The sequence below is a fragment of the Passer domesticus genome, chromosome 1 (genome assembly GCF_036417665.1).
Source record: "Passer domesticus isolate bPasDom1 chromosome 1, bPasDom1.hap1, whole genome shotgun sequence".
Taxonomy (NCBI): domain Eukaryota; kingdom Metazoa; phylum Chordata; class Aves; order Passeriformes; family Passeridae; genus Passer; species Passer domesticus.
Window position 1 is genome coordinate 114,355,965 of NC_087474.1, and position 27,781 is coordinate 114,383,745.

General features: G+C 41.7%; 2 long non-coding RNA genes across 3 annotated transcripts in view; one reads left to right on the forward strand and one right to left on the reverse strand.

The window, feature by feature from the left end:
• Positions 1–26,115, forward strand: LOC135309163 (uncharacterized). Of its 2 annotated transcripts, none has more exons than XR_010369470.1 (6): positions 1–169; positions 3,064–3,222; positions 19,201–19,339; positions 20,253–20,373; positions 23,944–24,859; positions 25,493–26,115. It is a non-coding gene; the product is annotated as an uncharacterized LOC135309163 (long non-coding RNA). The 2 variants fall into 2 exon arrangements; XR_010369468.1 differs by having other exon boundaries at positions 23,944–24,193.
• The window catches only part of LOC135309156 (uncharacterized), a 22,043-nt gene continuing 8,777 nt past the window's right edge, over positions 14,516–27,781 (reverse strand). The window contains exons 3-4 of the long non-coding RNA XR_010369466.1: positions 15,676–15,888; positions 14,516–15,570 (exon numbers count right to left, since the gene is read on the reverse strand). This is a non-coding gene — a long non-coding RNA (uncharacterized LOC135309156). The remainder of the gene's footprint in view (positions 15,571–15,675; positions 15,889–27,781) is intronic.

A 27,781-nucleotide genomic window follows, 5' to 3' on the forward strand; every position in this document is an offset into this window, starting at 1 on the left:
ATGTCCCCAGGATCCCACTGCCCGTGCGGGTGCGCTCCCTGAAAGGGGTGATGTGGCTGTAGCTGCCAAGCAGGCAACAGCAGCGGCCTTTTCCTGTTTGCTTTATTCCCAGGGGTTATTTCTGGGCTGCAGGGAGGCTGCACCGTGATGTCAGTGTGTAAACAGGGAGGTGAGTGTCGTCAGGGCTCGGGGGGTGGAGATGAAGGCACGTCTGGCTCCCCGGAGAGGAGGGGGAACGGGGGGGCAGGAAAAAAATCAGCTCAGATAAAGAAACATAAGGGAAATGGCAGTGGAGCCACGGAGGAGGCGGCGGAGGGGGGAAAAGGCTGCCGTCCCCATGTAAATCGTTTGGGAAAACAGTGCACCGCCCTCCGTTAATTCCCCTGATTAAAACCGCATTAGTTTGTAGGTGTCAGGGACAGGCAGCTGTTTTCAAGGAAGCCCTGGCTCCACCAGGTCCTTCCTCGGCGGGCAGCGGCGGCTCTATCTGGAGGTAAATGTCAGCGAGGCGCGGAGCTCGCCGGCGCTTGTCCTCCTCCTGACAGGCCCTGGCCAATGTCCTGCTGCTGAGGGTCGTGGTAATTTACGTCCCTTCTGTGTACATTAACTTATCTGCAGCAGAGCTGGCGGCGCTCTTTCAGCCAGGCTGTCTCCTCCGCAGGCTGGGAGACTTTTCCTGCCTGTGGGACCCGAAGCGGGGACCTGCCAAGTTCCCGCAGCGCACCAACAACAACAAGAGCGCCGCGGAGCAGGCCCCGAGCCCCGGCACGGCCCGCGGCCCGCGGGGGACACTCGCGTCCTGCGGCCCCGGGAGCCCGGCGACAGGGCAGTGCTTGTCAGCCCCCTCCTCCGCCCCGACTGTCCTGCCTGGGTCTGTTCTGCTGTTGCTGCAACAGCTGAAATGGTTGTTTATTATTTGCGGCTCCCCCGGGGCTCCTTTCCCACCCCTCCTCCGCTGCCCCCGTGGAAGTAAGCAAGCAGCCTTCTCATGCAGGAGGCAGATACTTCCCGCTGAACTGCAAATTTTGGTGGCCTGGCTTTGTCCGGGAGGGATGTTAACACGCAGGTAACATCTTCAGGCAGAGAGTGATGCTGCTGACAGCAAGATCACTCTCTGCCTGAGGAGAGAGTGCCAGGCACGAAGGCACTATCTCAGTTTTCTTCTGGGCATTGTTTTTTCCCATACAGCAGGGCATTCCCTCACATCCATGTAGTTCGTTTCTCTGTCATCCCAATGTGCACAACTAAGAACATTCAATAATCCAGTAGCTCCAAGGAGGTCTCCCTGATCCGGGCCATTGTATTCAGACTCACTTTTTGTGTGATTATTCCCTAGTGGATCAATGAGGTCTTATTGGAAACCATAAAGGATGAAGCTAACTCTGCCTGCTAGGTTTGGCGAGGTTGTCCATCATCATTATGGAACTCACAAAAATACTGAGAGCAGAAAACAGCAGTGGCAAAGACTGTGTTGTCCAGCAGCCTGAACCCACACCAGTTCACCCAGAAAGAGTTGATCTGCCAACCTAATTGCTAGTAGGAAAAAGGGCGGAAAAAGAGTCGATATTTTTTAACATACCAGAAAATGTGCCCCCTGCACAGTCTTTCAGGATCTCCTGAATGACCCCCATCAGGTGGCTTGCTTTACTACACCCAAAGGGCCACTGTTGTATCAGGCTGTATCAGAGAGGTGCCTCTACTCTTTTAAGTGCCATGGTAATGTGAACAACCACAAATTATCTTTCTTCTTCACAAGGACTGAAATTTGTGTTGAATTAGGAGCTATTGGCTTGATCCTCCCACCATGTGCTTTACATGTACATCTCAGCTTAGTGGTGCCTGGGTGTAGCTGGTAGGTACAATAATGAGTGTGAGGAAGATGATGGGTAACAGTGATACATTCTCTAAGCTCTTGGTGAGGATTAAGCTACTCAAAATAATAGAATATTTTTTCAAAAACCCCCAAACTTATCAGAATCATGGCTACAGGCTGTATATCCCTTTTCTAGTTTTCCTCAGAGGATGCAGGTCAGCCTTTACCAAGGGTGAAGCTGTGATGAGATGAACAAATCAAGGGACAGGACCCACAACAGTAACTCTGAAATACAAGACCTGTATTTACTGTAAAATGGACAAATGCTGTGATTCTAAGACCCTTGTTGGGAGACATGGAAAAAGTGGCTTGTGGCTTAGCTGGTGGCTGAGTTTTAGTATATCTATAGCCCAAAGTTAGGCACCTACACCATCTATATGAGGCATGTAGACCATTAAGCATCTCAGTTCTGGCTACCTCCCCCAGTCAGGAAAAATACCCAGGAGAGGACTTTGATTTAAGCTCTGCACATTTAGAGCTTAAGCCATGGTTTAAATGGGAAGACCCTAAGACCCTTCATCTAAAAGAAGAGGGCCATTTTCTAAGGCAGTCCTTTTTTATATAGCTTTAGGGCAGTGACAGCAGCAGTACAACCATGTTTGGAGTTATCACTCTGGATATTTAGGCATTTTTTATGTTGAGGATTTAATGTAGCAAGCACTAGACCCTGGTTCTGCTCCCTTAGGCCAGCTCCATAACCACTGGGCAGGTACCCCTTTTTTTCTCCTCACCTCTACACTGTGAAAGTAGCTAAATTTTCCTTCTAACTTAGTGCCATCACTGATTATAAAAAGAAAAATATCAAAATATTCCTAAGACTTTATGTGATATTTGTGAAGTTCACTGTGATAAAGACTGTTTGCCCCATTTTGACTGAAAGCTCACTAATATTTTAAAAATTCAGGCTTTGCTTATAGACTTTTTAAAAATATGGCTCAGTCAAAACACAGAGGTGAAGCCTCCACAGGATTTTCTACATTTTGTTCTGAAGGTCATAACACAAGAGAATAGGCTTTTCTGTGGAAAAGCTGACAGATTTTTTCCATGTGTAGGACTCTCTTTGTCAGAGTTTTGTGCTGAAACAACACAAACACTTGAATCATGAAGCACATCCCTTCCTTCAAGCACTTCCAAGTCATCATTTGCCTGTGTACACTACTGTGTTAAATCTGGCCTTATGAGTTTTACAGATGGACAGGAACAAGGAGTGGAGGATGATGGAGACCCAAGGCCAGAACAGAAATAGAAGGAAATGACCAGCTTGGAGTCTAAGCAGACATGGATACGTGTTTCTCTCTGGAAACCACTGGAACACATCAAAGAACAGAGTTAATCACGTACAACTGAGTGTAAGCAAGTGTCTCTTGAGTGCTCCTCTCTTGAAACTCCAAAAAAAATTTCAAAACAGCTTTTTCGTTTTTCCTGATGAGCATCACACAGTCCTTCTGCCAGTGTTTCTTAAGACAAAAATCACTGCCAAGCCATAGGTACAATGATATGCATAGGACATAACTTTACATCCACTTGATGCAAATAATTTTTGTTAAGGAAGAGGGACAGAAAAGAACAAACAACTTTGCCTGTTTGACATAGATGTTTCCATGTATTTAAGTTTCACAATGAAGTTAGAAGAAGAGCAACTAGGATAAGTTAGAAACATATAAAAATATATATATCTAGATATCTCTCTGTTCAAGATAAAGGATAAACATTACTGCAAGCATGCAGTGCCAGTGCTGTCTATTCTTCCAGTTAAATCAAAACTCTGTTAGATTCTGGTTTTGGTTCTTACAGCTGAGCCTCTCAGAATCATGGGATTTTATGATAATCTCAGCTTTTCCATCTTCATGTTTGCAGTGGGAATCCTGAATATATGTTCCTATGGGCTGCTGCATCAGGATGCAGGGGAACAGGCCCATTCTAACAGTGCTTAAAAATATCCTGATGCTTAAGAGAATGCCACAAATGGAGGTTAGAAAAATTATGTTTAGCACCATTTTCTGTTAAATCATGAGTGTCCATTAAAGTTCTTCTCCTGCCTACAGGCAGCAGCAAGGGAATAAACTGAGCATCCTACACTTTCCCTTCTCATCCTGTCTATGATACTGGGAGTCATGAATATCCCTTGATCAAGTCACACACAGGATGAGATACTAGAGGACTGATTCTTACCCTTTGATTCCTTGTTGTTTTTATTTTACTATAAAAGACCCTTATCTTTGTGAAGCAAGAGTGGGAGTTCTTCCACTGGCACACACAGAGCAGAGAGCTCTGTGGCTCTGACAGGGTCTTGCAAGCTTTTCCCACCTGTCAATCTTGACCCAAATGTATTTGCACAGACCTGTTGATTTTGCACACAGTACCAGTTGAAATTTAAAACTCTCCAAAAATCATACAAAGAAAAGAACATTTCTGTCTGTAGTACTTTTATGGCAAGTTTCACAAACCCTTCCAACAGTGTAGTTGAAACACTGGCAGCTGTTTTTTTGTCCTTTTCTTTTCTCTCTCTCTTTCTTCTAGTGACATTGCCAAGCTGTGTTCTAATCTGGTGGGCACTGGGAAAATGAAACAAAAAATAGTTGAAGGGCTTCTGGTAAGCTTGAATCTTTCTGAGTCAAGGACGTGTGCTGTGAAGCAGTCAGAAATCCAAGAGCTCTCTCCCAGTGCATGCTCTTTGCCATCGAGGGGGCTATGTAATTTCTTTGAAGCAGGCTCTATTTTGATGGGCAAGACACCAGAGGATGACGTAAACCTCTAAGGATGATTACTTGGGTCCTGTGTCCGTCTTAGTCTGAAAAAAAACGCCTTGAGAAATCTTTGGAGCTGCTGCTCTTTTGTCTGTCAGCAATGAAAACAAGGGAGATGTTACTGGTCACAGAGCAACTGAGTCAAATGACAGGCATTGTGCTAAGAGAAAGTTCCCTATGATGATTTCTTGTCCTCAGTACAGTTAGTTCTCCATTTTTGCTGTGGAGGTCTTCAGATAGACATGCCAGCTTGGGGGATGCTGTGCCAGATCTCGACACATCATGTGCAGTTTGTCTTGATCTGACACTGTGAGGTCAGGGCTCTCCCCAGCATGCTCAGGTCCTCAGGGCTGTCACCCACATGGGGCTGGCTGGCCTGGCCTCTGGCTGGGCTTTGTAGCTGCTAAGGCACATTTGGGAATGACAATGATGCTACGTGCTTTCCCTCAGTATCTTGGGCAACTGGATGCACACGGGCACAGAAGCCAGTGAGGGCCTGCAGTAACCCTCTGCACAAGCCCCGTTGCAATGGACTGAAGATTTGGACAGTCACTTAGTGAGCATCTTGGTGCTCTTTTCCTTTTGATAATGACAAAAAGAAAGATAGAGAAATTGAAAGGTCACTGAGATTCGTCATATATCATAAACCTCTAATCTTAATCTCTGTCTTTTCAACCAATAAGCCTTCCTTCCTCATATTATCCTCCCACGCCTGCCCACCATTCCTGTTCCCAGAACAAAGCCCCCATATTCCCATCAGTGTTGTGGCAGAGTACCAAGATCAAACTAATAATCTGAGAATTTTTCCACTTTCCCAAAATTGTTCATAATGTGACAATAGCCGTACATAACAAAGTCATACTCACGCTAAAATGCTGGCGTTAAGGTTTATTTATCCTATTTAATTCTGTACACACTCCAATATCACACTTGTTGTGGGAGTATCTGAACCTCTTGCAGTGATGCATTCAGGAATGTCTCCCTCTTCCTACAGCAGAAAATGTGCAGGGAAAGGTAATATAGAAAAAGACAGATGCAATACAGAAAGTGTCACTGGTACCAAGAATGGAGAGCTGTAAGATCAGCTTTTGAAGAGGTCCTTTAATTCCCTGCCACTGGTCAAGACCTGAAAAGTCCCTGCTTTCTGTACAGTTTTCCCTTTCTTATCAAGGGTCCTGTTAAAGAATCTTTGACCACAGCCTTTGTCCCAGAGCTTAACTGCATGCCTTTTTAGGCTCCCCACTCAGGCCAAGAGGACATAGAGATAGTTCATAAAACCATAAACTTGATTCAAATCCTGATTGGACACCATTCAAAGGCGTAGAGGACAAATATGACAAATCTGGAATAGCCTCAGCTGCTGAGAAAATGCAGGACCAGTTTCTGCACACATTGATTCACTGAAGTCTTTCTGCCTTGCCTAGCCTGGCCAGGAAGTGGCACAGGCATGAATAACTGGAGCCAGACCAATGACTGTCAGAGTGGGAGAAAATATCTTCAACAGCTCCAGATAGAACTGATCATTACTCTTACTAAACCTCTTCAATAACCTCTCTATAACAATAAAAAAGAAAGTAAAATACATGGCACATTACTGAGGATAGCTGTAAGGAGCATCACTTGCCATAGTGAGAAAAACAGAAATGTTAAGGCAAAGCACAAGTCCCAAGGGATGCAGAGTAAAAATGAGGCATTATTCTGCAAGTGTATTGATCCAAGTTGGTTCTTTTTATTTTGGTCTTCACTAAATAGAATGAATGGTGAACAAATGCTGACTGCAGTTGACTCCACTGGCATAAAACTCATTTGTTAAAAGTTTTTAGTACACCATTAGTCAGGGGTAAAGTAGAAAATGCCAGATTGTTATCTCTTACGGAGTTAGATATTGTCAAAAATTGACTAAATATTGACTAAATTCACTACAACAAATTTGGACTCAATATCAGTGATCCAAAAACTCCAGATAGATGGAAGAAGTCATAGAGTACCAGAAAAGAGCAAACATAGCACTTTTTTTTTTAAAAATAAGAAGTCCAGAAACCATGGCCTGTCTTCTTTAATTTCCAGAAAAATAATAGAGCATAATGCTGTACATATACAGTATAGTATAGCCACATATATAGCCAGAAGATCAGATGAAAATCAAACTACTTAAGAGATAATAGCTGCACAGGAGCATGGTTTTGTCAAGCAAACACTATCTCTCTTAAGCCTAACTCAATTTTCCTGTCTAGTAGGATATGGGTCTTTGTAAGCTGATGTCACATATTTGGATGCAAGCAAGGCTTTTGACGCTGTCTCATGTGACAATTTCCTAAGGAAATTATAAGAAAACATGAGCTCAAAACTATTGTAAAGCATGTGCTTGGAAAACTTTACTTAGCAAGTAGCTGGGAACAGGTCATTGCCAGACTGTGAAGTTTCTTTGTAGTTCCACAGGGGTTCCATCTTGGGTCAACATTTTTATTAAAAACTTGGAAAATATCAGAAAGGATTTCTCACTTCTTGGAAAATGGTGGAAACATTTGGGAAGTTAGATTAGAATTCAAAAGGTCTTTACACATTGAAGAAACAGTGTTTAAAATAACATTATCAGTAAGGACTAGAGTAAAGTACTACAGCTAGAAAGACATTTTCAGCCAAAATGCAAGTGCAGGGAAGAACTGAATAGGCAACAGTTCTTCCAAAACTGAGCTAGAGAATGTGGGGGACCACACATAAAGGGTGAGTCAATTTTGTGACATTAATATAAAAACTGATCTAAATTATGGGGATTTTTAAAAGGGAATATTTTATTTAAGACTAAAAGAAATCCCTCCACTCTGCTCAGCATCTAGAAGGCATCTGTAAAGAACTGTGCCCATATTGAAAAGACATTTCATAAAAGACTTGGACAAACTTGGAAAAGTCATGAATAATCAGAGGTTTAGACAACATGACTTATAGAGAAAGAATGACAAAAATATGGGCTTGTTTAGTCCAGAGGGAAGATGTGATAATACATTTGAAATACATAAAATGCAGCTGGAAAGAAAGAGTAAAAATGAAAGTCCTTTCTGTCCATTGGATAGATGAAATGAGAAAATGTTAGGTGAAATTACAGTGTGGGATGTTTTTCAATGATAAAATGAAAATTTTCAAATGGCAAGGGCAGTTAAACACTGGCACAGAAAGATTAAACTACCTTGGGCTAGTGATGATCAAGAATATTGTGTGTTCCTTTCTTGTAGTCCAATCACAAGGCTTCTTGCAGTTCAGTGGTGCCTGAGGTTCTGAGAACAATGAGGAAGACAAGAGCACCCTTAGTGCATGGGAGTGACTGACCAGCTCTGGTTCATGCCTCCCACCAAGAGGAGCACATCTCATACTAGCTCTTCAAAAAAACTTTCTTCTGTCAGTATTTTCTGGATCATGACAGGCTTCAACTTTCAGCCAATAGCTCTAATCTAGGTACTGCTCTCATACAGATAAAGTCTGGATGAGACTTTAACCAACCCTCATTAACCAAACAGCAGGACTGTACCACAAGAAGGTGGATCAGAACTACCTGGGTGTTCCAAGAGTTGGAGCATCATCCAGCTGGCAGGAACCCACTGGATAGCAGAAGAGAGACAATTGATCCTTGGGGGACTTGACAAGTTTTGCTGTCTTCCAACAGCAGAAACAGCTTTCTACATCTAGCAGTCACTGCCATCCCTTCAAGAGGGACCTGGCCATTTGTTACATTACCCTGTCCTGCTGTTAACACTCTGAAAAGAAAAAAGAGTATCTTCAGGTCAAGAGTGTAAAATGTTAAAGAAAGATCCAGGAGGATGAAAATGGATGGATGTTTTTCTGTCTATTGACAAGGAGAGATCGTCTGTCAATGCCACTAAAGTGGCTTCACTTCAGTGTCCTGGCCTCAATCCAAAGTGGGCCATCTCTCACACTTAGTATCCCTACTAGATATAAATGTACAGGCCATATTTCATTTTCCCATCAGATACTGGCCTGAACAAAAGGACATCTATTCTGATATACAATATGCCTGTAGTCAATATATGCTCTGTACTTCTTTCTCCCCGTTGGATGGTTAGTTTTTTTGTAGAGCGTAGATGTGCTAACCAGCTTATTTCAGAAGCAACACGTCTCACAGTTCTACAGGGAAATCAAATTACCCTGTTGGAAATAAAGATTAACTAAATTATCCAATATGTGAATGCCAACACTGGAATCTTTCCTAGGTAATTCCTTAAAAAAAGAGAGATCCATTATGCCCTAACCTGCACTTTGTCACCAGTGTTGTTCCACTGTCAAGGTAAAGAACTGAGGAATGTCCGCAGACTTGTTATGACATTAATCATATTAAGCAAGTTATGTGAACAACAACTGCAATTAAATTGTAGCAATCAAAGTCATAGGAAGCATTTACATTTTGGAAGACCATAAAGTGATATGTTTTACCTAGAAATAGCAAAGGTTGTGTCAATCTGTGAGACAGGAGCTATATACATCACCCTTCCTGAAAAATATCCCTATCTTGGGCAAAATTTGTCTGCACCTCCAGTGAAGAGTCAGAGAGTTCAACAAGGAACTAAAACTTGACCCTGGTACACAGTGGTATAACCTCTTCAGACTCTAATGAAGTATAAACAATCCAAACTTATCTCCAAGCATCCACTTCTCATATGGCTACCAGAAAAATGCCAAGCAAATAGTCAAGGTAAATAAATTTTAGGCTCCTTGTACAGAGCTATAATGCCTCCCAAACTGCTATTTCACCACTGGGAATACTGATGGGCTGACACAAATCACTGATTGCAGACACATCTGCACTGAGGAAATAAGATTTTTTTTCCCCACAGGGTTTCACATTTCTATGTGAGAAGTCTGAATGGTGAAGTCAAGATTCCTGTTCTAATCTGGGGCTGTTTAGTTGCTCCAGGGAGCTCAGGTTTGTACTTAGGGCAAATGAGAATTGATCCTATGACACTCCACCCAGACCCTGGTGACAGCCAAAGCCTCCTAGACTTTTAAAGCATTCAGGCCTTGGGCATAATATGGGAATATTTTGAATATAAACCTTCCATGACTATACACAGCAAAATCAATGTCAGAATACTGGACCTCTAGCTTACAGTCATGAAGGTGATCACCAAGTATGACTGAAATGTGCTTCCCATATTCCACTTTGTAACATGCTTGTCAGGGTTAACATTATGAAAACCAACTTGTTCATGTACTGCTTTGCAGCATCAGATGAGATCCTTACAAACAGGAATGAATAATGTGCATATGGCTACACTTAGGCATGCATCTGTCCAAGGCATCTGTATGAGGAAAGAAACTTTTGAAACAGGAAGATTCATTAACTTCACTACTGGCATTTGATCTAGGAAGATGCTTCCCATTACTTCAGGATTTGGCAAATTCAGGAGCAGAGAATGTTAGAATTTCATCTGCTGTGGCCTCCTGTCACCAAAGCTTAATTCTTTTCTTTACTACACTAAATAATTTTGAATGCACAGAGCAGCAATATTCCAAAGACGATAATAACTTCCTTGGCTCTCCACTGCTCAGTAAGCACACAGTGCTGTAGGTACTGGTGTGGTGATTACAGCTGCCTTTCAGCTGCAGGTCAGCCAGACCTGCTCAGTGGAGTCACTGCTCTCTGGCTCCCCAGCTTCAAGGACACTACTAACAATCTTTTTCTCTGAGGTTCAGCTGGCCTACTGCCACTGTAAACACAAAATCTCACTTACATGGTTGAAAGATTAAATATCTGATTAAAATTTCTGGCTGATAATTTGTTGAACTTGGCCGTAGGGGTATATTCAATGCTACATGCTCAGGAGTAGGGGGAGAAGAGAAAGGGGGATGTTGTATTTCACAAAACTGCACACAATTCACTTCTCAGTTGAAAATCAAGATGTAGGATATGATTTGGCCATGTCCAAAGCAAGAGGTGAACTGCATTTGGGCAGGTTGTCCTCCATGGAGCAGCCTCTGCAGGAGCACAGCTCCGTGGAACCAAACCATGGTGTGAATTCACTGCAGCCACTTTTGAGATGCAGTGCCTGATTCCATGATTTATATGGCTGTAAAACCTCACCAGAGGCAGAATATAGGGATAGTCTGTAGCTGCGGCTGAATTCAGCACGGGATGTCAGTGGGTTAGATGAAAAACTTCTCAGTCTCCATGAATAACTCAAGGTACTACCTGAGCCCTGGTTCATAACACTTAGGAAATCACACAGGGCTTTCTGGGGGCAGACATATCAGTCTCCCTACGCAGCTTCTTCAGGGCTTGTCTGTAGTAAAGAGACCTGGACAACCCGCTCCCTTTGTCAGAGTCCTTGAAGGAGCTGGGCAGTGCTCAGCTGGCAGCAAATGCTCAGAAACATCAGGCAAGTTCTACAGGTCATAATAAAATAAAAGAAATGGGTTTGGGTTTTTTCATTGCAGGGCACTGGCAACTATGAACTAATTGTTTTTTTCAGAGACATCAAGCAGCTCCATCTTAATTGCAAGTCTGTGGAGAAAAAAAATTGGAATCTTTTATAATGGGAGAACTTAGGCAACATTAATATAGGACTTTTGGTGCTCCTGTACTAAGTCTTTATTGTTGTGGCTTAATTTGACATGATGGTCTCAGCCTTGAGCCTCGTTTTATTTCCTTGGAGCTGTTCTGACTGGACAGGAGCTTCAATCAGGAATGTTTCCCCACTGATGTTATAATTCACATAATAAGTATCAGGAAAAAGCCCACAATCTACTTATAGCAAGGACTGCAAATCCCCCATCACTTCTGCAGCCAAAATTCACTGATGTGTGGATGTGGATGTGTTTGGACAACTACAGATTATATAAAAGTCATGAGTTTGTCCTGACAGTTCTGGTCTGTTTTGCCCATACACCTGTGGAGACCTAGTACAATATATGACTCCCCAAGCATGACTTTCCAGCATTATTTTTAGCATATTCTTAGAAGTTGTGTTCCTTTTGGAGTCTTTTTTCACTGCAGCCTTTGTAGCGACTCAACACTGCAACAATTCCTCATACCAACCGCATTGCCTCTTTCTCTGTGCAGACGTGATTGGGCTATGTTTTTCCAAATGTGTGCAAATCCCTGGCCTGTGTTTATCTCTTCAGATTCAGTGCAGTGAAGATAGATCCTGAACAATCTTAGCTCAGGCTGGGCAATGACCAATTTGTCTTAATTGATGAGTGAAAGCTCATGGCATTGCTTCTGTTCCCAGCATCAGGTTTCATTCAACAAAATCAATGAGACACATCCATGTACTTAGAGTTAGTAAGTATGTTTTTGAATTGGGGCCTGGTTGTTCTTCAGAACAAATATTGACATTTCTCCCCGAACTGGCTTTTCTTAGCACATTTGTGCCAATAAATGTCACTGCTCAAATGGTAAACAAAAGTGCAAATACAGCCAAAGCAAATTAATTCAAGCAGATACCCCACCCAGGCAACGTTTTGCTCTGACACCAGATATCTGAAGGCAGTGACTGGGAGGGAACACTCTGTGCAAGTTAATGGCAAGAAATTTCTAAATGCTGAGGGGCTGGGAGCACTGGGGAGCTCTTCACAGCCACTCCACCACTGGCAAGACATGAGACTTGACCTTTCTAGGGTTCAAGCACACAGAAAAGCTCAAATAAAATGAAGAACACAGGGAGCAGTGGTGAAGGCAACCAGCAAACCCTTTAGGTTTACCACCCACGATTAAATCTCTCCTGCAAATGGGAGAAAACAAGGGGAAATTCCAACAGGCAGGTTGGAAGGCTGAGCTTCTATTGCTGCTGCTGCATAAAATTAATTATCAAGGTATGGCCCTTGTAGCCTTGTAAGCCTGTAAAGGCTTTTGCAGAGGTAACCCAACAGGTAGTTTCCATTGCAGTCATCTTACAAAACTAAAAGGCTCAGTTTTGCTATGAAGGCCCCAGCAAAGCATCCTACTGCTCAGGTGAATATTCATCAGAAAATCTTGGAGGCTCCCATTCAGAAAAGACTTTTTGTTTTGTTTTTCATTGTCCTACATTCCTTCATGATTTTGTCATGTCCTGCTATATTTATCCCAGCAGCTGCCATACCCTAGAATGGCTGGACAAGCCTGGTCTTCTATCACTCCCAGAGATGAAAAAGATGCTGGACTGTGCTGCTTGGAGCTCTCTGCACAAGGAAGGGGAAACCTGCAGTGCAGAGGGAAAGCAGAGCAGCAGACTCAGCATCACACTTCTGAGCAAAATATGCAACTTGATAGCCCAAAAATGTCATTGGCTGGAAGGCAGCCATTTACTTTTAAGAGTATTTAAAGTATGTTAACTACAGACCAAAAGAATACATTGTAAACACAACATAATAACTCTTCTAACAGAGGAGAGAGGCTTTTTATTTACCTACCAGAGACATTTGATTATCAAGCAAAATTGCCTTATGAAAAGAAAAGCACTCAATCAGCTTGCAGCCTCAAGTGCCAGCATACCACATATAACTTTAATGTGGTCTGTACCTGTTTCGAGGTCACTTAAAAGGTAACTGTTTCAAAAAATGCATTCATATAAATGTACATTTTAATGCCTTTTGCGTGAAATGCTGAAGTTGAATCTTGAATGCAACAAGAAAGATCATGTAGTATTTTTAGCAAGATTAAAAGGGGTAATCCTGGTCAAATTCCACTTTGAATACTTACACTTGGCCTACTTTAATTCTCCTGTTCAGCTGTACATTGTGTTCTCCCTGGCTTTTTCTCTAATGTGTCAGCACTGCCTAGCTGTGACTGCATTTCAGTAGCACGCTCAGTCGTGGGGCTCTCCACCCTGCGCAGGTCTGCACTGCTCCTTTTCCCTCCTCTGACACAATTGTTGCATCCTTGTGGGCCATTTCACTGGGACCTGAACAAAGCAGGCTTAGCCAGATTTGATGCAACAAGGGAGGACATTTCACCTTTTTTTTTTTCCAGTGTTAAGATACCCTGGAAAAAAAGAGCTATGCAAGTAGGAAGGAGCATTGCTGTTAATATCAAGAGCAATATTTATATCTCTATCTATATTCCTTTTCACTTAACATTTTTTGGTGATAAAAAGGTCCTAATTAAAAATATAAGCAGGTCTTTCACTTTTTGTTTTATATTTATCTTCCACATGTGCTTGTAATAATCTGCCTTCTTGCCAACATCATCTTGTAAATGAGATCCATATCTCAAGGGTTTATCCTGGTTAAATAAACTGAATTCAATAAAACCCATCTTCAGATATTCCACATGTGAGAGTTATTACTACACTAACATGCTACTGTTGCTTCTGTTACCTAGTGTTACAGATGCATTAACTTCTCCCCTTTGCTTGAGTTATGCTCCACTGTATATCTAAGATAAGAAAATGGAGTGCCTGGAGTCTGTTCAGTGTTATCGTATAACAAACAGTGACTTTTTTATTGAAGGAGCTCCACGAGCGATGCACGTTTTATTGAAACTAATTCAGAGGGGAAAAAAATATTTAAAGATAAATGTTGAACTAAAACCAAAGTAAGTAATGATGTTATTTGCCCCCTTTCCCCCCACTCCCTCCTCTTTGCCCCCAGCTCATAAGCTCTGTGATAGTGTTGCACTGGACTGCACAGCATTTCTGTGCAGTCAGAGCTCAAAGGTTACAGTGCAGTCTTAGAGCTGCTCCCAGTAAAGTTAGCATCAGCATTTCCTGCCCCCTGAAATTCATTCATTTATCAGCCTACTTTCTGTGAGCACCTCTGCGAAGCCTGCAAGCTGGACTGTGCTCAGCACAAACCTCAGAGCAAAACAAACAGTTGTATTTGAGCTCCACTGTACTGCCTTTATTTCTTTTATTTCCTTTTGGTTTTTTCCTTTTTTATTTTTTATTTTCTTCTTGTAGCTGCCTAGCTTGAACTTCCTGCCTTGTTACCGCAAAATGATCTGATCTGCTGTGAGACACCGAGCCCTTGGTGTGTTTTCCTGACAGCATTTTTTCTCAAAAGCACCCCAGGCCATCCACTAATCCAAGCAAAGTTATATATTAAAAAGGTCACTGCATTCCCTCCAGAATCCTTCTGTTGTTGTTTGGAAAAGAGTGCAGTGGACAACTGGGTGTTTTTCCAAAATTTGGGTACAGACCCCTCTTAGAGCAGGATCCCAGAAGAAGAGCACAAGTAAGAGATAAGATACAGTCACTCTTCCTGATTTCCTATGCCCAAGCCTCCCTTCATGTCCCTTGCTATTTGTTTTTTTAATCTCTTTTTCCTGTTGCCTTCTCAGCAAGGAATCTGCTGCATTTCATCACAACCATCAGATGGAAATCCTCAGTTGAGTTTGCAGGGACATGGGCAGACTGAAGGCCCAGCCCTGAGTACACAGTGGTTTTGATTGGCAGCGAGTGCTCGATGTTCAGAATGATTCCAAGGGATGAGTTAGAAATTCAGGACCAAGGCTCTCCCCAGACGGCCACAAGGCGATTCTTGGCCCATCAGAAAAATAATTAGAATGGCATTGCAAATTGTGAGGCTTCTTTTGCAACGTTTATAGCAAGTGGAGGCCTCTCAGGAAAGATTTCCAGGAGCAGAGCCAAATTCAGAAATAAAAGCCAACAAAAGGAAGATTTACACCTCCCTCGAGAAGACAGCCAAAAAGATTTCAAGGTGGATTTTGAGACTTTGGCTGCTGAACTACATTTCTCAGATTTTTCTCTTTGATTTTAATGAGGTGAACTAATGTGTTTGTTTGCTTAAAGGAATAATAATAGTAACACACAGAAACAAATACCAAAGGAACATCTTTTCTGAGCATCAAGGCCCACTTTCAGCATTTCATCTCCAACTACACTCTCTTCTTGGTTTTTATTTGCCAAAGCACATCCTCATAACGGGGTCAGGAACACTCTGCTAGGAACTGTTTAAACAGCACAGAATAAAATCTTTTTCACAGAAAATTCACAATGTCTGCTTCTGGTAGGGGAATAAAAAGGGGAAAAAAAAAAGAAAAAAGAAAAAGAATGAGAGAAATTAGAACTACTGCAACATTCATGTCCAGTGTGCTGCTATAAATCATACCTGAGACCCAGATGAACATACGGTTCAAAATACTGTAGAAATAAAACTATTGTCATGCTCTCCTGTTCTAGTTCTCTTAGAGGGTTTTTCGTTCCGTGGGCTATTTCTTGTCTTTTTTCTCCAAGACATCTCCTTTTTGTCCTTTTTGCACTCTCAGCTACTTTTTCTTTGCTTGTTGGCTTGGGGTGCCTCAGATACACCTTGTTTCATTCACTGGTCACAGAAGGAAGTGGAAGATTCAATGAATGAGTGAATAAGTCTGTTAATCAGGTAATCACATTTTTTTCCTTGCAGGATTCCTCCTTATCTTAAGTAAATACTAAACTCAATGTCAGGAAGAAAAGGTTTCACACCTCTGAAATGTAAAAGAATGGATATGACCATGTCTTTTTTCTTGGGACTTCATCTATTAAATATGGAATTATTTCTGTTTCTTGCATTTGTAACCCTGGTAAATAAATATGACATGACCAGAAAATGTTAACCAATGATTCTGTAAACAGAAAAGGCTTCCTACATATAGGCCTTAGGTGATATTGCTTTGAAGCATTGTTTCAAACCATATCGTTCTGGCAAAGCTTAAAAGCTTTTAAGTGGAAATATCACACTGGGATTTTTTATCCAGGCCCAACAGTCTGTGTTAGAGGAGGAGCTGAGACCTGAGTGTCATTCCTGTACTGGCCCCAGCTATCTTCTGAGATGCTGTGCTGGGTTCCAGAGTAACTGGATTTCAGAATGGCAGGGGTTCAGACCAGTCACTAGGACTAAGAAAGAAAATGATTGGGAGACACTGAAGTAAAAAACACCCATTTTTTTTCAAAGCTGGTACTTGATAGATTGGTTGGATGTGAGGTCTCAAGCTAGGAGAGGCAATGATCAGCCTGTCTCTGATTGCCCTTGCCCTGTTGCCAAGGCTCTGGATCCAGGTCTCCCATGGAGGTTTCTTTTCCAAGCTGAAAAGCCTTGCTCACACACTCATGGCATATGTGGAAACCTCTTCCACTCCTTTTCACCACCTTGCTGGGACTAGCTTCTCTTTGGCTGCAGAGGTGGAGGGAGGATTCAGACCTGCATGGTACTCCATGCTCATGGAAACCATAGATCTATACAGTGGTGGCACCCTGATGATCACTGTTTTGTTCTGTATATTTTTCCTAATGCTCCCTAACATCTGATTTGCTTTTTGTGTGCTAGTGAGCACAGGGCTGACTTTTTCATGCAGCTATTATAGCACCAAGATGTTGTTCACAAGTGATAACAACCTGGTCCTTGGCATTGACTTTTTTTTTTTACATTTGACTTCCAGATCATTTTCTCCCATGTGCATCACCTGATGTTTATTTACATGGAGCTTCATCTACCATTTTACCATTTGGCCACGAAATCTTGTAAAACTCTCTGCAACTGTTCACAGCCAGCCATCATCTTGCTATCCTGAACAATCTAAAAATGTGTTATCTCACAGTGTTATCTCACTACTGAGCTCTTTTACAGATATGCAATTGTTTATGCATACAAGGACTTTCTATGCCATGTTTTTTCAGTTTCTCTAGGAGTGACTTCTGTGGTCTCATGGAAGACTTTTAGGAATTTACTAAACTTAATCAATGGAATATCCCTACGTGTTTGCTGAGTCCTCCAGAGAAACAGCATTTCTTAAATAAGATTTTAATAGAATTTCAATGACAGACTTCCCTTTACAAGCATAATTTTGTCTTTTGTACAGCATAGATGTCAGGACGCCTGTAGTTCCCCTGAAATTCCCTTGAACAAAGTTCTTTTTTAGGTAGCACAATTAAAAATTTGGTATTAGTTTGCCAGCTACCAGTCTTCAGCTACCATGCTAGTTTTCAGTGTGCATTTAAACACTGCAGTTCAGTTATTTGGTGCTTGGATTCCTCCACAGCCATTGGGTAAATACCATCTGGTCCTGATGACTTGGCATTGTTCATTGTGCATATGGAGCCCATAACCTCTTCCACCGGCACTTCACTTAGAGACAGGTCCTCTGACGAGTCCCTCATGAATTAAGATCCCATTGTGGGAACTTCCCCAGATCTTTCCACACGCTCTCTTTCAGATGAAGTCTTGCATTCCTGATCTTAAATAATATAATACACTTGCGCAACACTTTTAATGACAAAGGGTCCTAAATTTTGTTTGAAAGTTTGCAAAACCATCATTTCCATTGTGGCTGAAAAGAAAGAAGAAGTGTAAAAATAATTTCCAAAGTCATCTACCTACCAAAAGAACTGCTGCTACAGTAAATCAGGATAGGAAAAAAATTTTGGTATGTATAGTGATTTTATCTTAAATACATGTCATCCACCAAATACTGCCTGTACTGTATGCAGCCTGTGGGATCAGTCAGCTTAGTACACAAGGTTTTGAAACCAACAAAATCATTGTGATTTAAAGGCTAGTATAAGTTTACTCGTATACTTTTATTTGCTCAAATTACACCCCTCCATGGATCCGGACTGTGACAACAACTAAACTGGTGCTCTTCCATTAAAATGTCAAGAAAACCCCTCCCTCAAAAGAAAAAAAATAAATTAAAAAATAGGATTGTCAGCTTTACCAAATAAGTGTAGAAATGATCTTGTTTGGAGCAGACAGAAGGAAAGAAGGCAGTAAGTGTCAGACAACTCATGGTCACTTATGCAGAAGTTTCTGAATTGCTCATGGCAAGACAGAATGCAAAGAGTGTGAATCATAAAAAAGATCTAACAAAGCTTCTAAGCACAAAACTCTTGAAATGTTTTTCATTGTTAAAACACATTAAGTCACAGAAAACAAGAGGATGCCTGCTAAGGAAGCAAGAAATGTATGCCAAAATTATACCATGCTCACTTCAGTAGGCGAATTTGATTGTGAACATCACATTTATTCTTTTGAGGAATATTTTGTACTGAGTGGTTCATGAGCTTTTGTGTACATGCTGTAAGATTTGTGCACAAAGAAATGGTGAAAATGAGATGATGTGATTGCCCAAGATTCACTCAGAGCTAAAATCACATAACTTTGTAGGACAAAAGCTTCTGTGTGTTGCCAACACCAAATGCTGACAATCGCGTTGCTTTTTTCAAATAATATAAAAACTAAATCTTTGATAAAGAGAACAGATTTTAGTTTGTGGCCAATGACTCCCTGCCATTGTAATGTCAAATGTTTCAAATAGCTGTTGCTCACTAAACGGTTAGGGGAAATAATCTGTCGTCTGCTGGACTGCTTTCAATGAGGCACTGAGACTGCATTAAAATATCCCATACAAGCAGAAAACATGCTATGATCACAAAGGTCCTTGGCTTCATATCACTGTTTGCACTGATAATGCCTATGATAACTCTGCGAGATACCTCTCTAGCTATCAAGTAATGAAAAATGAAAAGGATTATCGACTTGCAGAGAGCTGGTGAGCTTATGTGCTGGAAAATACAGTAATGTATCGTTTAGATAAGTTACTATTTGGTCTGGAAAATTGTGAAACACAGTATTTCAACACTTTTCCTCTCCTGCCAAAAGAGCTTCAGAATCACAGAAGACAGTTTATTTCAAACATATGGAAAAGATGAGGAATGTTCTCCCAGAGATAACCATCTTTATAACCTGCAGTTGAAAGGATCTTCTTTTCCAGCTATTGGACACTGCTTTTGTATATTAGGTGAGCATTTCCCACTTGCACTTTTAAATATTTGGAGGGAATGGAGAGATATCTAAGTGACTGAATACTTCTTCCATGTCTCAGGCAAAACAGTCTTAATACTTTTGTGACAGGCTTAAAACTGGAACAATGTGATGTTGGATGTGCCAAAGTTTATGGCATTGAACTACAACAACTGATGGCGAATTACTTGTTCATAAATATAACCCTATAGCAAAGGAGGAAAAACAGAAAAGAATTTCATTCACAGGAGTACTTCAGCTTTAAAATGCTTGACTTTACCCTCCACCTTCAAGAAATTGCTCTATCTTGATCTAGACTTGATTCTTTGGAAATGGTGCTTATTTTTCAGGAAACGGCAGGCATTGATAAAGGGATAATACTGGGCAAGAGGCTGGGTAGTGACTATTTTTATGAGAAGTACTTTGTACTGAGACATTCACAAGTATGTGTGCTCATGCTCTAGAGAGTTTTCCACAAAGAAATGGTGAAACGTTCAAGTTTTACTTACTACCACTCAGTTTCTTGAAACTTACATTTTATTGTACTATCCCCACCTCAAATTCAACAGTGACAAGAAATTTTTTCTCTGTCAACAGACTAGGAGAGAGCCTGTTGAATATGTGCTTTTAGCTGAAATTTAAGGCTAAAATTAATTACAGTTGTAGAGATAAAGATTTTTTCTGATTTATTTAGATTTTAACTAATAACAAATTAGATTTTATCTAACCAATTAATCTTTTAAATAACAACTATATTTTAACTAACTTTTACCTAATTAACTAATCTTGTAACTATATTTTAACTAATAATTAATTAGATTTTAATCTAACTGATTTAGATTTTAACTTTAACTAATATGAAAGGACCATTTTAAAAAATATTTAACAGCATTTTAAATAATGTATTACAGCTTTATGACGGTCATGATGAATCATTGTGGGGTGCACTACCCTGGTGCTATTTGCCTCAGCTATAAATACAGGCAGAGCTACCTGGAGTTCCACGGAGACTGCAAAAAACTTCCTGCAAAGGTGAATAAAGGCAGTTTTTCCACCTGGAGGTCAATGGCACTGCAAGCTGACTGCTAGCAATATCCAACTGAGGTGTTGTAAAACTTGGCTGGCGATGTACAGAAGTACACCTGGCACCAAGGTGCTCTGTGAAGGTGTCCCCAGCACAGCACAATGGCTCTAATGTCTTTCCAGTGAAACATCCTGGTTGGACTCACCAGGTGTGAGCAGCAGGGCATGCATCCACAAAGCATGCCCCGTGGAGTTAGCCAAGCAAGGAATGGCTCCATGTGCTCCATCGTGCCCAGCCTGAGCGTCTGCAAGGTCTGGCAATGCATCGCCCGGTGTCACAGTATTTCAGTTTCTTTTTGTTCACAAAGAGCTGCAGACCCCTACAGTGCTGTAGAAATAATATGCATTTTAACTTGCCAAGGACAAATCAAGTGTTTTAATTTCGCACTCTAACATAAGATAAGAAAATAAACATGAGCTGCTGGGGAGTTCAGTAAACTTGCTCATGAACTGGAGGGGTGGAGTGGAGGAGGGGCAGCACTATGTGAAAAACTTCCATTCAGCGAGAATTGGATAGAAAAGCAAATAAAAAGTTACACTGCACATGAAAAAACTTGGAAACAATTCTGAAAATACCCAGGTATCACTGTAAAAACCAGGAATATGTCCTGACACAAAAAAATTGTTTATTTTTTTTTTTCCAAAAAGCTCCAGCTGTCAAACTACAACAATGCTGATTCCTACTTTCACTCCATCTTCAGGCTCCCCTAGAAATTTTTTTATATTAAGCCCAGTGCTGAGGAGAAATCTGGTTGATAACACTGTGGCAGTGCTAGGTTTTAGAAGGAATTGCAGATTTTTATGCTCTTACAGGGACTGTGATGCAACAGCACAGTCTGGGTCACAACATATTAGAAAGACATTTATTGCACTGGCAAGTTTTCCCTCTTTTTTTGGCAATTCACAAGAGCTATAGAACTCCTCAAGAGAAACAAGAGTTTTTTGGTTTTTTTTTTTTTTCAATCTTGATTCTTCTTAATATTTCAAGAACTCAGAATCATCTGGGGAGCTCTTCAGTGACCATATCTATAACACCCACTTCTCTGGCCCCTGGGGCCATGAACTGCATCTTCAACAAGTGAGCAAGCCAGATCTGAGGGAGAAGGATACTTCAAATCATGAAACCATAAAACACCTTGGGTTCTGGGAGGGACTTTCAGACATTATCTAGTCCAACTCCTCTGCCATGCGCCAGGACCATCTTTCACTGGATCCAGTTGCTCAAAGTCCCATTCAACCTGACTTTGAATGGTGGTGGGACATCGACAGCTTCTCTGGGAGACACATTCCAGTGCCTCACCACCCTCATCATAAAAAAACCTCCTCCTTATATCCAATCTAAACCTACCATCTTTCAATTTAAAACTGTTGCTCCTTGTCCCTCTACTAAGGGCCCTGACAACTACTTTGTCCCCATCTTTCTTACAAACCCCCTTTTAGTGCTGAAGGGCTGCTGTAAGGTCTCACCAAAGCCTTCTCTCCAGGTGAGCAACCCATCTGTCTTGGCCTCTCTTCACAGGGGAGCTGCTGCCTCCCTCTGATTGTCTTCATTGTCCTCCTCTGGACCCACCCAAAAGATCCATGTCTTTCTGTACCATGGACCCCAGAGCTGGATGCAGCATCCAGTTGGGGTCTTACTAGCGCAGAGCAGAGCAAAGGGGCAGAATCACCTCCCTTGACCTCTTGGCCACACTGCTTTAGTGCAGCCCAGGATGTGGTTGCCCTGCTGGGTTTGGAGTGCATATTGCTGGCTCATGTCCAGTGTTTCATCCACCATCATACCCAGGGCTGCTCTCAAATTAATTTTCTAATGAATTAATAAATCAGTCAATCAATAAATCAATGAATCAACCTTTTAATAATTAATACTACTACCTAAATCCTTTTTTTCTCAGAACGAAGTTCCTGTCTAAGACACCCAGCTGTGGCACTGTTACTAGCCTAAGTGTAGTTCCAATTTTGCTTAACTAACAGCTTCTGGTCAGAGCAAAGGTGCATCCCTCATTTTTTGTTCATTCTGATCCCAAGTAACTCTGTGTCATTCAGTGGGCCCAGGGGACCACAATGTCAGCAGAACATGAGGATCGGCATCAGACCCTTTGACATCTGTCATAGCACTTCTGGGGTAAATTGCTGGGCTCTCAGAGGTAAACCTGGTGTTCTGATATCTGGCACAAGTAATGATTAAACAATGAGCCTGTTTCACTGTGAGCAGGCCAAAAGTGATGCATGGTTTGGATTGCTTCAGGACTGTTGTGCTCATCAAACGAAACAGGCATCCAGAGTCTCCATTTTCTTGCGCATTTCAGGAACATGGTTGCATGATCAAAAGACCAAGACTTCCAGAAACAGGAAGCAGTGATCTGTTAACTAATAAATTCTGGGGGCAGCTAAAAGTGTAAGGATGTAAATTCCTCTGGAAGTGCCTTTTCATGACGCTGCAGGATCATCTGATCCTATCTGTGGGTGTCTGCAGCATGACTGCTGTTCAGGAAGCAGGAATGATGTTTAAAAGCCTCTTCTGAACATTGCTGTTGTATGGGGTCCAGAAGAAACTGAGGCATGAACATAAAGGTTTTGTTTTCTTGGAGCAACCATTCTGAGAAAACAACAGTGATATTAACTGGGCTGTATTTGATCATATTATTATGTGAACTTTCATTAGTTCTGATTCCAGGGGGCGATGTATAACTCTAAGTTTTTACAACTGGACCAGATTGGTTTGCATTTTGGGAAACAGATGGTCTAAAATACTTTCTCTAACTACACAAAAAAGGCAAAAGGAGAAAAGAGATAATTTCTTATCTTGGTTTTGAGATTTTCTATGCATTTTTTTAGCAGTCACCAGATGAATAAATGCATCTAAAGGATACAGAAGTGCGTCATTACAAAAAGGCATAATCACAGGGCTACCTGCCTTGGCCATTGGATATAAATGATACTAATCCTACAAATTTCTAATAACTAGAAAAAAGTATTTTCCTTCTCCTCTGTGTAGTGACAGAAGTTGTTCCTCAGTTTTTAATAGAATGGCAGACATTCCCCCAGACTAAACCTTGTTTTCACATGTCTTTAATCTTGTATGAGTCCACCTAAGAATCTCACAGAAGATGACTGATTTAAGGCAGATCAAATCATCCATAAGCTCTAGACTACATAGCACAGGGACATTGACCTCCCAAATTAATTCTGTAACTCTAGTTCAAATGTTTGATGACACCACCAAACACAACCAGGCTAAAGTGTGGGAGATAAGCACAGCTGGCTGCATTTGCTGCTCAGTACATTTCTCAGGACCAGGCTGGTTTTGGCTGAGAAAATGTGGGTCTGACTTAAGGCTCTTGCAAAAGGCAGCACCAGAGCACCACAGTCCCTCTGAGTGTGCCAGACCAGCTACTTGTTCAGTACTGACTCAGAAAAAAAGTAAAGTCACCTCCTGAGTAATCAACCCCACATCCTGAGGGATGTAATTGTATAAATCCTCTTAGATTTCCCAGGAGCTTTTTTCTCACTTTTCAGATGTGAGATGTCCCTACCTGAGGAATGGTGTCTCTGGGCCTGGTGGCAGGTGGTCTGCACGCACGGGGATGAAGATGGGCAAGAGCACAAGGACTTGGACATATCCTGTACCAGCATCCACAAGCTATGACAGCTTCTGCCTTGCTTCCAGCCTGGGCAGCAAATCCCATTTCCTCAGTGGGAGCCCAGTGGAGAGGCAAGTGGAGTGGCTGAAATCTCCTACAGATGGGATTACAGATGCTTGAAGAAGGTAAAGTTTCTTTATGCTTTAGTGAGTCATGAGGTACCAGAGCTGGCATGCTCTGGAGTTGGGATATTTAGCTGTGAAATAAGTGAGACCCAGCATGACCCTGGGGGGAAGGAGGTCTGAGGAGACAATTTGCTGCAGGGATGGTATGGCTATTGGCACCTTCCTCTTAGCTGGATTAGCTTCCTTGCCCTTCCTGGCTTTTTGGAGTGTGGTTATTTTTTGGTTTTGTTTTGTTTTGGAGTTTGGGGTTTTTTTTGGTAGATAAAAAGAGCAGGTGTCACTGTCACATTGAGGCCAAACCACTTCTTCAGCTAAGGGAAACAACAGTAAAAGGGCATTTGATGTACCAAGGGGAGACCTTGTGGTGGTTTTCCCCTCACGAGGGGAAGCAGAGGGACAGGTACTGATCTCTTCACCCTTGTGACCAGTGAGAGAGCTCGAGGAAATGGCATGCAGCTGAGTCAGGGCGGGTTTAGCCTGGATATCAGGAAAAGGCTCTTCACCCAGAGGGTGGTTGAGCCCTGAACAGGCTCCTCAGAGAAGTGGTCACAGCACCAAAACTGGCAGAGTTCAAGAAGCATTTGCACAGCACTCTCAGTGAGATTTTTGGGGTGTCCTGTGTAGGAACAGCAGTTCTACTATAGAGTTGGACTGGATCCCTTCCAGGTCAGCATATTCTATGATTCTATAATTCCATTACAATAAAGAGGTTCTTAATTTTTATCTTTCAGAATACAGCAGCTTTCTTTATTTTTTTAGCTTTATATGGAAAAACGATAATGTAATGGAAAAAGCCCTAAATAATTAAAGAAACATGCCATAAACATCTGTAGCCTGGTCCAGCAGTATGAATTAAAGACCTTACATAAAATAAAACAACCTTGGTTATGTAGAAAGAATAGAAAAGTTGAAATAATCTCTCAAAAATCTTGAACTACACATTTGTTTTATGGTCTATTAATTGGGGATTTTCAAGGTTTTTTAGCTCCCAAGAGTCCCTACAGTTTCTGCAGTCAGAATCAAGTTCTATTTTAAGAAATAATTAACTATGAGACAACTGTTAAACTGATGAACATTTCCATGTTCAGTACACAAATGGAGTTATTCAATTCTTAAAACATAAGATGAATTTATCTTCCTGTGGACATTTTAGATGGTACCATAATGATCATTATATTTTTAATTGTATAAAAAATACAGTTAAAATGAAATTATTATGGTACCATCTAAAATGTTGTAAGACTGAAACCGTCCCATCACTACTACTGCTCTTTTATTAATTCTCTGTGTTCTTTTCAGAGTAGAGGTTGGACTGGCTATGTGAGAAACACTAAGGCAGCACAAAAAGATAAGAAAGATATCCAAGGAAAAGGAGACAGGAGGATACCCAGCAATGTCACAGGTTTCATGCTGTCTGTACATTTTGTCATAGTTTCTCCCTGTGCAGAGCAATACCTGCCCTCACTGACCACTGTAAGGGACATTACTCAGGAGGATGAGAGCTGATGAGTGCATGAGCAGTTCCCCCTCTCTCAGGGATGCTTCTCTGACAGCTCTCCCTCCCATTTCAGCCTCACTGCCAGCAGCATTTCCATGAGAAAATGCTAGTTTGGCCAACTGCATCAATTCCACCAGAAACACCGAGAGAAGCCACGGTGGGTGTCCAGCCCCTCCGGCATGCAGCCTGCCTGCCTCCCTGCAGTCCCACTGCCAGACCAGTTCCTTGACTTCACAGTGCTTTTAAATTTCAGTTTCTCTGGAAATGCTGCTTACTGAATTAAAATTTTAAAAGGAATCTTTCTCCTGCATGATTATTTCTAACTGTTGCATTTGGGGTGTTTAATTATTTAGAAGAGCAAGATCTGAGCTGAACAAAAAGTATCAGTACCCACAGACACTTGGCAAACAACAAGAATTTCAATATTGTCACAGCAATAAGACCAGTGATAATTCTTTAAATCAAATCACCAGTTGATTGTTACTTGAAAACCACTGTGTCATAGAATTCTTTAGGCTGAAAACATCTCTGAGATCACTGAGTCCATAGGTATGCAACAAGGTGTACAACAAGCTGTATATTGAGAAAAGACATGCTCTTTATTGTACGAGAAATCAATCTATTCAGATTTACTGTGTAAATTATTTGCCTGTGAATCTGCTTTCAAATTAAACTTACTAAACCGAAAATTGAGTTCCTTCCCCACTTACACTATGGATTCTTTTGTTTTTCTTAATTCCGTTGGCTGTTACGTTATAGTCCCAAACAGCATCTCCCAACTGCCTCACTGAGACTAACTGAATTTATTATATAATCTCATCTCCATTTCCAAAAAATTCAAGAGCGGTCTCAAAGAGCAGTCCTCTGAACTTGGCAGACACTCGTGTGGGAAAGTCTTTAAACAAAAACAAAATTGTTTATGTGCTGGGAGAAGGAGCTCCGCAAGAAGATAACGCGCGCCGTGAGCCAACACTGCCCTCAGCAGCGGAGCTGGGGCGGCTCCCACAGTGCAGCGTTGAGCTGCTGCCACCCTTCAACCAGCTGCCCCCTCCACAGCCACCCCCCAGCTCCTGCTGGGCACACGGGGACTGCTTTTGCATTGGGGAAGAGGCAGACTGAGCAAATCAGGCAGCCAAGAATGCCTGAAGGGTGAAATGGTTTCACACAAAGTCGCTTTGAATTTGTGGACTTTGAGGACATTTATATGAGTTATGTTTTTCCTCAGAAATTATTTGAATTTGTAGCAGCGTTGGCTTCCCATGAGGTTTAATCACAAACCTTGGGAATTTTCTTACTTGCGATCTAATCCCAGTTTTGACAGGACACACAGTCAAATTTTCTGGATGGAAAAATCCTATACTGGCTCAGGGTGCCGGCACAAGGAGAATCCCCCAGTCAATTCCCACAAAAATGGTGTTTAAGGACTTTCAAAGTCTGTCTGTATTATCTACCACACTGAATTAGTTAGTCCTAGAGATTTAGATTATTTAGGTATTTTCTCAAATATGCACATTATTACCTCTCCTGGAGAGGAAATTAAAGAAGTGTGCCCTTGTGACATGGCTGAGAAAAGATGGCCATGTCCTGTGCTAGCAGGTGAACCTTTTGTACTGAAACCACAATCTCCAGGTACCTGCTGGTGCCTGAGTTGTGGCCCAGACCACCAACACAGGAACCATGCACACACCTGGTCACTGAGGTAAACAGAAGGGCTGCCCTGGGTAGTTCTGCTTACTTGAAGCAGAGGAATAGTGTTAGCAGGCAGTGAGGGATTTGCTAGACACATGAGGACTGTTTTTGCCTCTTGCATGCAGGTGTCAAAAGGCACTGCAGTTTTAGGGCTGTGCAGCTATCTCAGGTATACAGATGCCACAGCAGTCACTGCTGTCACTGCAGGGTACAGATATCCTCTGTCCCACAGGTTAGGTTTCCTAACAGCTATTTTTCCTGCTGGTTTAACAGCAGTAGAGGCATAACTTCTGAATGATGTGATGTTAAGAGCTTTAGATGAAGAAGAATTCCAAGAATCTAAACCTAAATGGTCTAAACAGTCAAAATTTTTATCCCAAGGGGCAACAGCTGAACATTTT